The following is a 15,493-nucleotide window of genomic DNA, read 5'->3' as shown; positions in this document are numbered from 1 at the left end:
AAGTTGTGATTGTTTTATATTTCTATGCAAATATGCAAAAGAAATTCAACACAAAAAAATAATTTTGCTAGGAACAGTATATTAATTTTGCTGATAGAAAAATAACTCAGATTCTGCCTGAAGGGTTTTTCCAAGCTATCTTCAGAAAGTCCTAGGAGTTAAGGACCTACTGAAGTGAGTTTAACGTTTATGAAAAATTTATTTTAATATTATTTCTTTCATTCAGGATAAGTGATAAAAAGCATTTTGACATTCTAAACACTAAATACTTTGAGGTGGCGTTGAGAATTTGTTCTTAATTTTAGTTTTCTTATATGACTCAAAATTTGTATTAGATTATTTATACATTGCAGAATGGCATATTAGTTTATTAATTAAACATACAGTAAGTATTTACAGATACTACTCTGACTGAATATAACAAGATAGTTATTTTCATTTTATATACAACAAATGACATAAGAAAATGTGACTAGAGAGTGTTATAGGAAAATTGTCTCTTTCTCAGGTAACTGTAGCTTATCTCCTGCACTGCTCCTTGTGGCACACAATAGCTTTAATCTCTTTTATCTGGTATTAAGGCAACCACCATTTAATATTCTCATATCACTTCCTATATTTCATTCATACCTTTGTAATCAACAAATTCATTTTCCTCTATTCTCTGAAATATGGTTTAATAGTTACTATTTTTTAGATTATATTCCTTTCTGTTGAAAAATATTCACTTTCTATTCAAATTCTATATACCATGTGAGGTCTAACCTCTACTTGTGCTCCATAAAAATTTACCACATTACTCTTGCCTGTGAATGAACTCAGAGTATTTAATCTTTCTCTCATTTCCCCCCTTATTGGTGTTCCCATAACACTTTCTCTATCCCTCTATTATAATATATATATAATATCATGCTATGATTTTCTGTAGTAAAACCTGAGCCTCTTATGTACAGCTTCTGTAATAACCTATAAACTACAATAACCGTGAGGTTCTCCAGGACAAGACATATGTTAAGGCATATTATAGTTCTTAGCACATGACAGAAAATAAGTGTATGTTTTGTTTAATAGAAATGCATTGCTCACCAGATACCATGTTGTATTGTAAATCCCTTCACATTCGTGTCTTACCCTTCCATTTCAAGCAGAATATAAACTCAAGGAAGAAGGAATTACATCAAATGGAGGCTTATTTAAACTAAGCAGTTTTCAATGGTGCACAGAAGTAACTGTCTATACAGGAGAGATTTCTTAAAGATTGTTGTTATGATTTGTTCAATACAAGTTTGGGGAAAGGGTTGTTATGGATCATGAGAATATTCTAAGTATTTACGTATGGCATATGTAATTTTGAACCAAATAAATATACTTTGAAATAGTTAAGGATCAATTTCTTCATTCTGGAATTACTAAGATTACACTTCATTAAGAAAAAATCCATTCATCAAACATTAATGAGTATCTATTATGCGTCAGACACAGATATTAATGAAATTATCACCAAAAAAGGTGAGCACCAAAAAAACTAGAGTTATTTAATGTGGGGAACACCACTGTGTGAGAGACCATAATACAGAGTTGAAGAGGAGTGGGTCATAGATTGATTCCTTTGAGCTAGAGACACTGAGATACATTGTAGGGTAGTGACTGCCCATGTAAATGGGAGTTGAGCAAGAAGAATAGACAGATGAATTACCATCTATGTGACTATGTAAGGTATCTAGACTCTGAAGCCTAAGATAGACCTTGCAAATTATGGCACTTATGGAATATGGAACAATAAAATATTTTTATGTTGTTATAAAGAATAAATATATATTTAAAGAAAATGTGATCAAAGAGAAAACAGTAGTATTATGTTAAGACTGAATAGCAGAATAAAGAGTTTAATAGGGAATTCCCGGGGTTGGTACCATTCCCTGACACTTTGTGAACCACAGAGACCATGGAATGGGAACATGAAATGATTCTGGTCTTATTTATTACAGGCGGAGTTAAAATAGAGGCTAATGAAGAAACCAAGATCACATGTGTGGAACAAAAATTTCAGGAAGTTTTTAATTTTAATTGATTTTATTAATTTAATTTTTTTTAAGTTTATGTATTTATTTTGAGAGAGACACAGACAGAGCACATGATCCTGGGAGGGGCAGAGAGAGAGAGAGAGAGAGAGAGAGAGAGAGAGAGAGAGAGAATCCTAAGCAGGCTCTGCATTGTCAGCGTCACACTCACTGACTGTGAGATCACGACCTGAGTCAAAACCAAGAGTCAGATGGTTAACCAACTGACCCATCCAGGTGTCCCTTTTTTATTTTATTTCATTTTTACACACACTGAAAAGGGTTGTCAGTGTACATCCTCACCCCTACTTAAGACAGCTTCAGTTTGACTCTTCCTTAGACAATGTTTTCCAACTGGTTCATTCGGCTCCTTGTTTTCCACCCTATATTGCTACTGTAGTTTCAAAGCCCAATATCAAAAGAGCCATGATCTGAGGAGACATACTGCTTTATCTGTTATTTACCGTGTAAGCAACGTGATTCTATAAACAAGATCAGAGCTGGAAGGTTGGCTAGGCATAAAGGTAAGGGGATGTGTGTGGTAGGGTGTGTGGGTGTGTGGGTGTATGGGTGTGGATGTGGGGTAAATGTCATTTAAGACACTAATTTACATAAGATAGACTAGAATAAACCATTCTTTCTGCATTCCCCCACAACCTTGGATAACCAGGACCCAAATGGAATAGTGCCAAAAAACATAAGTTAAATGAATAATCCTTCATAGTAGTTCCATGTTACTTATCCATCAATATGTGCATGTTGATTGAAAGCACAAACAATGTTGTGTTTCTGGATGTTTTATATATATATATATATATATATATATATGGCACACGAACATATAGAAACAGAACAAAAGTGCCTAATTTTTAACTTGTACCCGCTTTCTTAGCTTTGCAATGTTTGATAATTTTGTCTACCCTTTAAGCATATTTTTATGTATAAAATAAGGATACCAATTTCACCTCCTCAGATTTTCTAAGTATTGAATAAAATATTTCTGTGAGACATCACCTGCCAGAGTGTGTGATATATGACATCCGTTCAATAAATGCTAAAATGTTCTATTGTCAAATCAGTGCACATCTGGAGGGGGTGTTCCTGCCTCTGAGTGGAGAACCTATTCCAAGTGTCTTCTTTAGTCCAATATTTCCAAATCTTCACACATAATATGAATGATGTTCATGTGTATGCATATGACCTATAAGGATACTCTATCACTAAAGATATTATATTGGAATATAACTGACGTTGTTACAGACATAATACTGAAACTCATACAAGTTTTTAAGTGATTCATTCTTATATTTATGGCACCACATAGTACAATTAACATATATCTGCAATACACTTATAATTAACTTTTAAAGACATGTTTTCCTGTAGACCACCTCAAAGATAGCAGGTAGATTTCATCCCAAAAGACAGTTTCAACTGGTAGGACTGTAATGATTTCACTATACATGAGGAATGAGAGCTGGCACATCAGTTCATTCAGGGAGTACGCTAATTGATTAACAATATTCACTACCAGGACAAGAAGGAGAAGTAGTGACTCACATGACAGATTATTTGCCATCCGTAGATTATTTTGTTTAACTTTGTAACATCTTACTGTAGTAAGACAATATCATATTGATAGGCATTTAGAAACTATGCAAATACTATGTGGTTGGAGTAGAAAGCCAGATATAACAAAATATAATTCCGAAATGCAATAACCTTTGTAAGAAATTTTATTTTATTTAAACCAAGTAGTCTAAAACATACTCCACTAAACCATATTTAAAGCAAAAGGAACCTACAACAGAGAAGGAAGGAGGCAAACCGTTAAGAGACTCTTATACGGAGAACAGAGGGTTGATGGGGAGTGGGGAAGAGGGAAAAATGGGCGATGGGCATTAAAGAAGGAAACTTCTTGGGATGAGCAATGGGTGTTGTATGTAAGCGATGAAACACGGGAATCTACCCCCAAAATCAAGAGCACAGTGTACACACTGTATGTTGGCCAATTTGACAGTAAATTATTTAAAAAAAAGAATAGAAAAGGAAAGAAAATAAAATAAAATAAAATAAAATAAAATAAAATAAAATAAAATAAAATAAAAGGAACCTAAGCAGTAAGCAGGCTTTTCATTCAAAGGTGCATTAGCAAAACTGTACCTTGATAAGAAATACATCAGACTTATTACTTTGCAGTGCCCTGTAGCACATAAAGATTTTGATTAATGCATTTGCAAATGACAGTGAAAGAATTTATATTTATATATGTACATGAATAAAATGATTTTAATTTGAAAAACACAATATTTATGATTGAGGCTATTTATCTTCGTAAGGGACAGAATCAAGAAATTAATTATGTTCTCACAGTGATTACAAATAGAATTTCACCTAAACGACCTCCCTTGTTTACCTTTCAGAGAAGGATGAGTCTATATTTGAATACTTTAAGGCATCCACTCTTTAATAGCTTGGACACAGTGAATTCTATTATTTTCTAACAAACATATAAGATGTGAAGAACAACCTATAAATATCTTTGCTGTTCAATGAAGCATGAAAAGAAAATTAATTCTTCACAGTTATTTAAAACATTAAAGGAAACATTATATTAGAGCATTAATATAAATTAAAAATAATTCTTTTCTTTTTTAAAAAAAATTTTTTAATGTTTACTTATTTTTGAGATAGAGAGCGACAGACCATGAGCGGGGGAGGGTCAGAGAGAGAGGGAGACACAGAATCTGAAACAGGCTCCCAGCTCTGAGCTGTCAGCACAGAGCCCGACGCGGGGCTCGAACTTACGGACCACGAGATCATGACCCGAGCCGAAGTCAGACGCCTAACCAACTGAGCCACCCAGGCGCCCCTAAAAATAATTCTTAAAATAATTGGCAATAAGAAATGCTACTAGTGAGTATTAAACAGTAACTTTGCAAAAAGTATTTTATTGATAAGAAGGCTTTTTTTTTAAATGGCCAAGACCAGATTAAATCATAATTCAAAAATCCCAATATAGTTTCTTTTCTTTCTTCACAACGATTAAGATATGAATGGTCCTGCATGGTTTCAAACTTTGCCACATGTTTCTCTTTGCTGCCCACAAAGTTTAATGCAATCTGAATCATTACTTTCAGTATTCTTTCACATGTAAATATCCAATTTTCCCAGCACCACTTCTCAAGACTACCTTTTCTTCATTGAGTATTCTTGGCTCCCTTATCAAATAGTAGTTGACTGTATATACATGAGTTTATTTCTGGGCTCTCAACCCTGTTTCTTTGTTTTATGCTCCTATTTTTATGCCAAAACCATACTGCTTGATAACTACAGCTTGTAGTATGGTTTCAGATTAGGAAGTGTGATTCCTCTGGTTTCGTCCTTTTTCAGAGTTGCTTTGACTACTATTCAGCATTTTTTGTGTTTTCATACACATTTTTTATTTTTTATTTCTTTGAAAAAATGCCATTGCAATTTTGATAGTGATTGAATTGAATATGTAAATGGATTTGGATAGTATGGGAATCCATGCTAACAATATTAATTCTTCCAATCTGTGAATGTAGGTGTCCTTTCACTTGCATCTTCTTCAATTTCTTTTATAAAAACCTTGTACCTTTCATTGTACAGATCTTTCACTTCCTTGGATAAATGTATTGATATTTGTGTTTTGATGCTATTGTGAAATTAGATAGTTTTATTTCTTTTTCAGATGATTTATTTTTAGGATGTAGAAATACAACTGATTTCTGTATGTTGATTTTCTATCCCACAACTTTACTTAATCTCTTCACTAGTTCCAATAATTTTTTTGGTTTAGTCTTTAGTATTCTCTGTACATAAGATCATATCACCTGCAAAAAATGACAATTTTACTCCTTCCTTTCTGATTTAGATTCCTTCTATTTCATCATCTTGTTTGGCTGCTTTAGCTAAGATTTACAGTACTATTTTTTTTCTTTTTAAAGTTTATTTATTTATTTTGAGAGATAGTGGGGGAGGGGCAGAGAGAGAGGGAGAGAGAATACCAAGCAGGCCCCCACTGTCAGTGCAGAGCCCCATGTGGGGCTCGAACCCATGAACCGTGGGATCATGACTTGAGCTGAAACTAACAGTTGGATGCTTAACCAATTGAGCCACCCAGGCATCCCATCCAGTACCTTTTGAATAAGTGTGGTCAGTGGGTACACTGCCTCATTCCAGATCCTAGAAAAAAAGCTTTCAACCTTTTACCAATGAGTATGATGTTAGCTGTGGTTGTGTTATTATAGTATAGCTTTTATTATGTTATTATAAGTTCCTTCCATACCCAATATATTGAGGAGTTTTTAATCATGAAAGTCCGTTATATCTTGTCAAATGATTTTTCTGTACCTATTAAAATTATCATATGATTTTTACCTTTCATTCTACTAATGTGGTATTATCACATTTATTGATTTGCATATGTTGAATCATCCTTGCTTCCCAGCAATAAAAATAGTAATATTTAAACTGAAAAAAAGGAGAGAAGCAAGATTCCATGATGGGTTATTATGAGATTTACTTAGAAGATCAAAATAATTAAGCAGCATACAGAGAAATCAAGAAATCGATCCCATTTACAATTGCACCAAAAACCATGAGATACCTAGGAATAAACACAACTAAAGAGGTAATAGATCTGTGCGCTGAAAACTATAGAAAGCTTATGAAAGCAATTGAAAAAGACATGAAGAAATGGAAAAACATTCCATGCACATGGACTGGAAGAACAAATACTGCTAAAATGTCTATACTACCCAAAGCAATCTACGCATTCAATGCAATCCCTATCAAAATAACACCAGCAAATTCACCGAGCTAGAACAGACAATCCTAAAATCTGTATGGAATGAGAAAAGACCCCAAACAGCCAAGTAATTCTGAAAAAGAAAACCAAAACTGCAGGCATCACAATTCCTGACTTTAAGCTGTATTAAAAAGCTATAATCATCAAGACAGTGTGGTACTGTCACAAAAACAGACACATACAGCAATGGAACAGAATAGAAACCCACAAATGGACACATAAATGTATGGGTAACTCATCTTCAACAAAGCAGGAAAGAGTATCCAATGGAAAAAATACAGTCTCTTCAGCAAATGGTGCTGGGAGAACTGGAAAACAACATACAGAAGAATGAAACTGGACTGCCTTTCTTATACCATACACAAAAATAAATTCAAATGGATGAAAGATCTAAATGTGACAGGAAACCATCAAAATCCTAGAGAAGGTGACAGCAGCAACCTCTTTTACCTCGGCCACAGCAACTTTATACTAGGCATGTCTCAGGAGGCAAGAGAAACAAAATCAAAATTGAACTCTTGGGACCTCATCAAGATAAAAATCTTTTGCAGAGCAAAAGAAACAATCAACAAAACTAAAAGGCAACCCATGGAATGGAAGAAGATATTGTCAAATGACATATTTAATAAATGGTTAGTATCCAAAATCTATAACGAACTTATCAAACTCAACACCCAGAAAAGAAATAATCCAGTGAAGAAATGGGCAGAAGACATGAGTAGACATTTTTCCAAACAAGACACCCAGATGGGCCAACAGACATGTGAAAAAATGCTCAATATCAATCCTCATCAGGGAAATATAAATCAAAACCACAATGAGATTACTACCTCACGTGCGTCAGAATGGCTAAAATTAACAACTCAGGAAACAACAGATGTTGGCAAGGTTGAGGAGAAAGGGAAACTTTTGCTCTGTTGGTGGGAATGCAAACTAGTGCAGCCACTCTGGAAAATAGTATGGAGGTTCCTCAAAAATTAAAAATAGAACTACTCTACGATCCAGCAATTGCACTACTAGCAATTTTTCCAAAGGATACAAAAATGCTGATTTGAAGGAGTACATGTTTATAGAACTGCTATCAACAATAGCCAAAAATAGAAAGACCCCAAATGTCCATCGATTGACAAATGGATAAAAACGATGTGGTGTGTGTATGTATATGTGTGTGTGTGTGTGTGTGTGTGTGCGTGTGTGTGTATATATATATATGTACATGTATATATATGTATATGTGTGTATGTGCATGGGTGTGTGTGTGTGTGTGTGTGTGTATGCACACACACATCCACAATGGAATACTACTTGGGGATCAAAAAGAATGAAATCTAGCCATTTGCAATAATGTGGATAGAACTAGAGTGTATTGTGCTAAGTGAAATAAGTCAGGAAGAAAAAGACAAGTATCATATGATTTCACTCATGTGGAATTTAAGAAACACAACAGATGGAAATAGGGGAAGAGAAGCAAAAATAAGATAAAATAAGAAAAATAAGATAAAAATACAGGGAGCAAAACATGAGACTATTAAATATAGAGAAAAAATTGAAGGCTGCCAGAGGGAAGGTGGGTGAAGGGATGGGCTAAATGGGTGATGGACATCAAGGAGGGCACTTGTTGGGATGAACACTGGGTGTTATATGTAAGTGATGAATTACTGGGTTCTACTCCTGAAACCAATACTACACTGTATGTTAACTAACTTTAATTTAAATAAATAAATTTTAAAAATAATAATACTAACACCTAAAAAAAGATCAACATAATTCACTTTTGAAGTCCTTTAAGACTCTCAAGAGCCAGTGCATATGTCTCTTCTCATGTCCTTGTTCAAGGATATCATTTTGTAGTCTGAAATTGAAAATGGCAGGGATATTTATTTACACTACAGAAATTCTCAAACATTACAAATCAGTGTCTCTCTCTCCACCCACCAAAATTAAGAACTAGTTTTCCTGCATACTACTGAGACAGCTTGGTGCAAATTCTATCTTCTTCCTAACAACAGTGTGATCTTGCATGTTTCTTAGCCTCCATAACTATGATTTTTGTCTTCTATAAAATGGGCATAATAGTACAGAGACAATTATCTTTTAATTTTTCATGAGTATTTTATCAGATAATCAACCTCAAGCATTTAGAACAATGCCTGTTACCTAGGGCATACTTGATAAATGTGTGCTAAAATAATATTTATTATTATTTTCTTTAAAGATTTTCAGAAGCTGCCATCCTATAGTGGGCAATAAGGCAGTTGGAGAGCAACATGCTTTAGGAAGGTTAACTTGGCCCAGGTGTGGAAAGTTCATTCGAGTTTGCAGAGATCCAGGGTCATAAAGTTCAGGATTCTGTGCACAGCATAGCCAACAACCTTTCTTACAGTTATTCTGAGCAGTATGTAAAGGCAGTCATGTGTTACACAAATTCCATCATTCATACCCAAAAAGACAAATGGTTGACTTTGATGGATGTGTATTTAATGGCACATAGATTTAGTCATGGTCACAAAGGTAAAGACCCAAGAGTAAAACCTGTTTCCTGGAATGTTGGGTAGCTCCGACTAGTCTGTCAATTCCGCTATAAGCTGAGTTTCTTCTGAAACAGAACTTGAGTAGAAAAATGATATTTCCAAGCATCATTAAAAATTGGGTTATAAATATATTCAGGTATTAGTCAAAGATTTAGGTGACTTAAAGATGCATATAACACAGTCTCTAATCTGAATGGTCATTGTATTTATATGATGTGCATACACACACATAAATTTTAAATTAAAAATGTCTCTTTAAGCCACAACAAAAAATTCTGAAGATTCAAAATCAGAAATTCAACTTGAGTAGTTAAGAGGTCTTCTAAAAATAGATAAAATTTAAGAAAAAAAATTGGCAGGTAGAGAAGAGAAACAAAGAGATAATGCACTGTGTCTGATCTCTAAATCATGAAAAGCCTGAGGTTTAATGGGGAAAAGGTTATCAAAATATAGAAGAAAAATAAGAATGGAAGGCTATGTAAGCAGGGCTCAAAATATTAGGAATTCATATTCAACTTTATAGATTACCTTTCCATATGATTAAGTAAAATTTTATAAGGAAAATTGTTACTTAAAAAGATTTCTTATAAATATTTTCTGCTCAGCAACATGGGAACATGTAAGTTTTGTTATTACCGTCATCATTATTACCAAATTAATTACATACCAAGGGAAAAATACAGCTTTTAGGTAAATATAACAGTTATGTGAGTTATAATATGACCTTTTGGTTTTCCCGCCTCTGAGTAAATCTCAGAGTCAAAAGCAGATTTTATCTGTATGTTGTCCTTATGAGAAGTTGACATTTTATAGAGCTTGTTGTTTTATATCTAATAGTCTATCTTGTGAGTTTATTATGAATTTTTTTCCTTGAGCAGATTCTTTTCAAAGAATATGGAGTCTTCAAAGGTCAACAGATGTAAGTCTTGAAGAGAGAAACAAATGCTAAAACAGATTGTCTCACAATCTACAGCAAAGCTAATAAGGGAATCTGGTAAAACTGGAAAAGCGGAATTATCTTTATAAGAAAAAAAAATGAAAGTAGCAGGTTCATTACCCTTGCTCCTTTTGATTTAAACTACAAAATTAAATAAATTACAATGCATAATCCATTATATAAGCTCCATTTAGTTCAGTAAAATTTGGTACAGCTGGGTAAAAGAGCAGATGGTGACATTGTGATTGTGGACAGCACTCTCCAAAATCTAATTGAGAATGCTTGAGGGGGGACAAAAAAGACTGGTGTAATATATAGATACCCATAGTTACATTTCACCCTAGATAACCATCATGCACATCTGTTCTTGGATATCAAGAAAAACATGATTCCTTTAGTTTTTTTATCCAGTAGGCTCATCAAATGCTTTATAGATTGAGGTGGGATATTCTGAGAAACATGTGTTTGAGTTTGCTGGTTTCTTAATTTACAGTTATTTCAACCAAAAAGAAATGGCTAACAGAACTAGAATTGAATCATTTCAGATGGAGTCTCCATCAGAGATTTGGGGAACTATAAGAGCATAATATATTGGATTCTGAGGAATGAAAAGGTAAAATCTGTAATTTGCATCATGAATTGTTTAAGTGGTTCACAAAAAGCCTCTACTATGCATACTGATTTTTATCAACAAAATTTGATCATTGTGTCTACAGAACACATTACATGATCTTGTGTTGGAATGGTCAAACCAAATAATTTTACAGTTGAGTAAACCAGGCCTCAAATAGAAATCATTATTTTCATAAGGTCATGCAGCTTTTTAGAGAAAATCTAATATTTAAATTTAGTCTCAGTATCAGAAAGATTTTATACGTAATTATCATAATTTCTGACACTATACAGTTTAAACAGTAGATTAAGGCATTATCCCACATAACAAAATCATCAGAAAAGGGGGCAGATAATCCGGCGTTGGTTACTTAAGCAGTTCAACGTTGTCATCAACAATCGACGTACCTTCCCTATCTTCACTGGGCCACCTTATGACAGATATGACATATTTGATCCCAAGGCTGGTTCCTCCTTGGTCACAAGATATCTGAGCTGGAGGTAGCCTCTGCAGAAAGCTGATCCCTTCTTTCATTTAGTGTAAGTAGAGAATCTTTTAATCCAATCTGGCCAACTTAAGATATTCTACACATTTTTTGATAAGAGTCAAAAAAATGCCAAGTGGGATGATGATGATGATGATGATGATGATGATGATGATGATAGTGATAATACTAAAACTAGCAATCAATGAATATATATTATGGGACAAGTTCAGATGCATTATATATTTTAATACATATTTAGTATATATGAATATATATATATATTCATGTGAAATGGAAACTGTTAGGCAACAAATAACACTAACAACAAATCGTTCTCTTAACCCTAGTATTCTACATCATCTCATGTGTATAAGGAAAACCCTTAATAGAAAAAAGTCTGGGTAATTAGTTATTTTGTTATTGTGTTTTAATGTAAATTAATAAAATAGAGAAAATTATGTCTGGTGGAGATCTTAAAGTTTTTAGTCAAAACACCTACCTTATTCTTTCATTAAAAATTGACTCCACTTTTGAAAACCTGGTGTGACAAAAACATACTATCTGGTAAGCCAGTCTGCAATTTCAAAAAAGGCCTATAGAGAAGACATTGCTGCAGTTTATATGACCACCAGCGGTGGTAGATTTCCTTCTATTCTTTGGTAATAAAATATTTAAGTGTCCCTGTATTACTGTTACAATTTCCAAAACATGAAAATGTGAAGTTGCATCCAATTCTTTGTCTTTATAAATCATTTACACAATTTTTGCTTTAGGTTTGAGACTGCTTCCCACAAGCATTTTTTTTTTCAAACTCTTAACTGAAATATAATCGTGAATTTTCACAAATTTAGCACAATTACATACCAGCATCCAGATCAGGAAACAAGACATTAATATCATCCCAACTACCAGTAATTAAGTTGGTTTTATTTATTATGTCTCAATCCTTTTAAATCTCATTGTTGGCTATTATTTCTCTTACCCTTCATCTCTCCCTCTCCCTCTGCAAATACAGAATTGAAGCAACATTACCCACAGTGTCAGTGCAAGAATTCAACCTCCATAAATATATATATGTGTGTGTGTGTGTGTGTGTGTGTGTGTGTATTCAACCTCCATATATACATATATATGAATACATATATATCCAAATAACATATTTAACCTGAAGAATTTTACCAAAATAAATCTGCAATCTCTTTCAATGAAGCTTACATATTCAGATTTTTAAAAATGGAGAAAACAATGACTTCATTTAATTAAATTGTGTCTTATATTTTCCCCTAATCAATGGACTTGGGTCAAGGTAAGTGGGGAATTCTATAACCTAAGATCCTCAGTAAGAAACCAATCATCTCCAGTTCTCTTTGGATAGTATCTGATAATTGTTGTCAAGAGTACTCCAAATATTATTTTTATTATTTGAATAACAACACTTAATATGGTATCTATCCTCTTAGCAAATTTCTAAGTGTATAATACAGTGTTAACCATAGGCACAAAGTTGTATAGACCTCTGTGTCATTACAGAGCCTAAGATATTAGACAATTTAAAATTGAAGGATCAGGTCAATTAAAATAAATTCTACCATTTAAATTATACTCGCAAGCGCACGTGCGCGCGCGCGCACACACACACACACACACACACACACACACACACACACGCACACCCCAAGACTTAAAAGAAAATCTGTATAAATTTCCATTTTAGATTTACTTTTCAGGTTTGACAATAACAAGAGTGTGTATAGCCACTTCTCCAAACATTCAGGTTTATAGAGCAGTTAACATTTGTACTTAATTTGCATTTTCTAGTCCTCAGTAATTCAGGCACCTGCTTTCAAACTGATAAGCAATTTATCTCAACGTTTCAACAACTTCAGATTTTATGGAATGTTTTGAAGATTTAAAGAAGCTTTTAAAACTGATTAAAATGTTTTAGACTAAAAAGTAATCCTCACTGTAATGTTAAAATTTGACAATATTCTCTTAGAGAACCCCTTCAAAATAGTTCTTTTTGAACTTTCTCAAACAGGCCCATTAAGTTGTAGAATCTAAAGTCATCTTTAAATTAATAAAATCCTTTGTCATCAAAATGGACATAAATTTGATCATGTGAGTATAAAATGAACATTACATAATTTTCATATCAATTACGCTCAGATATGAAATCTGTTTTATATCACAGCTGTATTTATGCATTCAAAATTACATTGAAAATTGAAGTCATGATCTTAATAGTTGTGTAATTTTGGTCTTATCTATATTGCAATAAAATATTGGAATTTGACTAAAATTATTCAGAATATTTAGACAAATTCTCACTGAATTATGCCTATTAATGTACACTGAAATACATGCATGAGAAATACTTGCTTATAATTGTTTATTTAACATGTATTTTATTATTAAGGTCAGAGAAGACATAGTTTTGGTGCAAAAATCAAGATACAAGTTATGAGTGTTGTGGTGGTGTTTCTTTCTGCTCAATGAATGTCTCAGAACCTAAACATTTTCTTCATCTAGATACTACTTTGGTTGTTGGAAGGAAAAAGAAAACAGAGAAAGGTAAGTGAAAGGAGGAGTTAAAATCCAAAATATGTTCAGAGATTAATGCACTCACAAGAACTGGGGATAAAATCTACAACTGACATAGATGTATAAAATATTAATTTAGGGGCGCCTGGGTGGCTCAGTCAGTTAAGTGTCTGACTTCAGTTCAGGTCATGATCTCACAGTTTGTGGGTTTGAGCCCCACATCGGGCTCTGTGCTGACAGCTCAGAGCCTGGAAACTGCATCGAATTCTGTGTCTCCCTCTCTCTCTGCCCCTCCCTTGCTTGCACCGTGTCTCTCTGTCTTTCAAAAATGAATAAACGTCAAAAAAAATTTTAGTATTAATTTATTTCTCCTTTTTTTACTAAAGAACTGGTTCAATTAGAAATCAATATTAAAGAGTGGGGTAGGAGCATTCCACATGTATCAATTCTTCAAGGATTAAGATTAAAGTTGTATACAACATTCTCTTGATAATATTTCTTTTTTGTTTCCTCATCATCTTCCTGACTTACAAATGCATCTTCTTCTCAGGATATTTTCCTATAAATTTTCTTCTTCTTCATTACCCTCTAGATAAAATGTCGTTTTTATGCTGGTGCCTCTCAATGTGTCTTTTTTTATCTTTACTACTCTCAGAACTCCATTGCTAGCTAACTCTGTAATGGCCACCTACTCCTGAGTCTCTTCTTCTAAATGTATTATTTCATTCTAACCAATAAGAATAAATGGAAATCCATTCTTCTTATTGGAATAGACACCTTAGAAAATTATTGGCTTCTCTGAACGTCTCATCCAAATCCGTCTGAAAATCTTTATGAATCAAATTTCAATGTCTGCCTAGAATTTGGTTATTTTCTAATGCGAACACCATTCTTGTTCAACTCATTATCATTTCTCCCTTTTATTACTACAATAACTCATTACATATCTCTACCCTCCCAGAATTGTGATTCTTCAGTTTGCTCTCCAGAAAGAAGCCAAAGTGATGCTGCTAAAACATAATCCAACCATGTAACTCTTCAGCTTACCTTAGTATCCCTGTTCTTTGTCTACTTGAAATCTGACTAAAAGACATTATAAGATTTTGCTATATTGTCTATCATCTGAAAAGAAAACAATACAGTGATCAAGATTAATTAAACACATTTTCATGAAACTATGTTTAAGCCTCCTGAATTAATTGCCTGTAATGGAATCACTTTCAAAGTTCTTAAATATCTAATGGGAAAAAGTCTTTGTTATTTACAGATTTTTGTTAGTCCTATGTGTTGCTTTTATGACACTGAGCAAAAATAGGTTTTAATATTCTAGTTTTTGTTAGTTTATTTTCTAACTATAGAAAACAGATAGATGGTTACCAGAGGAAGGTAGGTGGAGAGATGGGAGAAATACATGAAGGGGATTAAGAGCATATTTGGAATTTAATTTTTAGGAAAATAAAATTATGTTTTCAATGTCAGAATATTGGAGT

The 15,493-nt window shown here is 33.4% G+C and overlaps 1 long non-coding RNA gene across 3 annotated transcripts; it reads left to right on the top strand.

Moving 5' to 3' along the window:
- The first annotated feature begins 2,303 nt into the window (after nt 1-2,303).
- LOC122236459 lies at nt 2,304-15,158 on the top strand. Of its 3 annotated transcripts, none has more exons than XR_006214532.1 (5): nt 2,304-2,584; nt 10,304-10,344; nt 10,908-10,975; nt 13,879-14,033; nt 14,965-15,158. It is a non-coding gene; the product is annotated as an uncharacterized LOC122236459 (long non-coding RNA). The 3 variants fall into 3 exon arrangements; XR_006214531.1 differs by having other exon boundaries at nt 10,856-10,975; XR_006214533.1 differs by lacking the exon at nt 10,304-10,344 and having other exon boundaries at nt 10,856-10,975.
- Nucleotides 15,159-15,493: the final 335 nt, after the last annotated feature.

This window comes from Panthera tigris, chromosome A2 (assembly GCF_018350195.1).
Source record: "Panthera tigris isolate Pti1 chromosome A2, P.tigris_Pti1_mat1.1, whole genome shotgun sequence".
Lineage (NCBI taxonomy): Eukaryota > Metazoa > Chordata > Mammalia > Carnivora > Felidae > Panthera > Panthera tigris.
Note: the sequence above shows the minus strand (reverse complement) of the source record. Positions and strands in the feature narration are given on the sequence as shown.